The sequence below is a fragment of the Microtus ochrogaster genome, chromosome 4 (assembly GCF_000317375.1).
Source record: "Microtus ochrogaster isolate Prairie Vole_2 chromosome 4, MicOch1.0, whole genome shotgun sequence".
In the NCBI taxonomy this organism is placed as follows: Eukaryota; Metazoa; Chordata; class Mammalia; order Rodentia; family Cricetidae; genus Microtus; species Microtus ochrogaster.
In genome coordinates this window covers 85,678,120-85,680,601 of record NC_022011.1, presented here as the reverse complement: position 1 = coordinate 85,680,601, position 2,482 = coordinate 85,678,120, and positions in this window count along the sequence as shown.

Below are 2,482 nucleotides of genomic sequence, written 5' to 3'. Positions count from 1 at the left end.
AGAGAGAGAGAGAGAGAGAGAGAGAGAGAGAGAGAGAGAGAGAGAGAGAGAGAGAGCAGCCTACACAGCATCTTCTTGTACTATGGAAGCTTCCAACTGTGAAGAAGCTTCCTAGCCAGTCACTTGATTTCTAGCATGTCTGTGACCACGTGTGTGCGGAGCACTTTAATGAAAGGACTAGCATGAACAAACATGCTTGAAGCTCTCCCCGACGTCAATGTCAAATATCCTTCCGGGAGATTTGATGAAGCTTTGGCTCAACACGGGGATGGACAAACACAGGGAACTGCAGTTACAGAGCACATGACAAAAGAGGAGTTTGAGAGGCAGATCTGGGAAGACACCAAGAGAAGGCTCAGGAAACAGAAAGGGCTGCAGGTTTGTTTCTGGAAGGCAATGGGAAGAACAATGAAATAAAGGCGAATATGGAGGAGTCAAGAGCTGGTTTCCAAGGGCTGCTGTAACAAGAAGCCACACTCTTGGTGACTCAGAGCAAAGGAAACTCATCCTGTGATTTTGGAGGCCAGAACTTCAAGACAGTAAGAAGGCTGATGTTTTTACCTGGAGATTCTGAGAGAAAATCTACTTCCTGATTCTTGGCTAGCTTGAGGTGCCTGCCATGGGTACTTGACATTCATGGACTTGTGGATACAGGACTCCAATCTCTAGCCTTATCTTTGGATCACCCACCTCCTCTGTGAGTCGTGATGCCTTCTCTCCTTTGGAGGAGAAAAGCCATCGTATTCTAGGCTAACCGTCAGTCAAGGGTGATACTGTCTTGATGTCCTTAACTTTATTACATCCATTAAGACCCTCTTTCCAAATCAGATCTGCCGTGAAACAGTCCTTTTCTACACTACAAATATGTGTTCCTCTCATTTGCTAGTAAAAAGTTGATTGGCTGATAGGAGAATTCTGGGAAGAGGGGGAGTGGAGTCAGAGAGTCTCCAGCAAAGGCAGAGAAGCAGGGTGAGAATGTCGTACTCAGAAGAGGTACAAAGCCACGTGGTGAAAAATAGATAAGAATTATGGATTAATTAAATGCTAGTAACAAGCCTAAGCTACCGGTTGAGTATATATAACTCATATTCAGCCACTGAGTCGGTTTCTGGAGCTGGGTGGTCAGGTCCAGAAATGTCCAAGTACACAGATCAAATGTGCTGTTTCTGCTTTCATATGTCTTTTAAGGGGGCAGCGAATCATCCCATTGGATGTCTTGTGAGGACTAAATTCAATAGATAAAAAAATATGAGTAAGGCTATAATCTAACAGTCGTGTAGAAGAGAACACCAGTTGAAAGAGAGTGGACAGGTGATGGCGGCTTGTCTTAGGTCAACTTCTGAGATAAACCGTATAGAGTCAAATGATTAAGGTAAAATCAGGGTGACCTTGATACATTTAAGTAATATTTGACATTTAGGGGCAAATGTTTGGTGACCATTGGAAATAGGAGTCTGGGATTCAGTAGAGGGCTTGTGTGGTCAACTGTGGGATGGGCATCTCCAAGAAAAGAACGCCTGTAAGTACACACACTAATGCCTCTGTCTCAGCTAACTGGTCTGAGCTATGTAATCTTTGAGTTATAGAGCCTCCAGTTGAAGTACAGCTGCCATAAGGGACCGATATTGAAGTTTTCCCACCTAGAGGGAAGTCATATAGAAGACCTGATGGATGAACACTTTATAGAAATAGAACCCGCTGAATGCAGCCACATGAGCGACTCAAATACTACAAAGAGGAACCGAAGAGCCAAGGGTTAACCTGCACATCTGTAGGAAATAGAGAAATCATCGCACTAAGCAAATAAGTACCTTATGCTTCAGCCGCCGCCTGTGCTTCATGACCCCAGAGGTCACAGAATAGAATCCATTGATGTCTGCATTAGAGGATGAAACCGCTATGGTCGAGCTTAGGAGACAGGCGTTCCCTGAGATTCAAGAGATTGGTAGCAGATTAGCGGGATGTTTGACGTAGCATGCATTTTCAGGTATGGTAGTCCCTAGGGGAGTCTACTGACTATGCAGTCTTTGTACTAGCCTATCTAGTTTCACAGTGTCCTATCCCTTTGACGTGACTGCTTATATTCACGGGGGTGTTCTGTAGTCAGCAACTGATGCTGTAGAGTAAATCATAACGGCGCTGATGGAATTAGCAGATGAGCAGAAGAGGGCAGAGTTACACAGAAAATCATTTGAGTTATTTCCAAAGGGGAAATGCAGTTGGGTTTTATTTCTTACTGAGACGTATTCGAGGTTCCACGTAGAGTTGAGCACTTTCCTTTTTCTGCTCCAGATCCGATGCAATTCCTGTTTGGTTTCCCCTACTTTCTGCCTAGGTGTAGACATAAGTCACAAACGATGCCACAGCAGTTTGGAATTATAATTAACAGGGTAGTATTTATTTAAAGGGGAAAAAAACTTACAGATCACCGTCAGCCCTCTGTACGACCAGGAAGGGAGTCTAGCCGCCAGCCAAGCAGGAA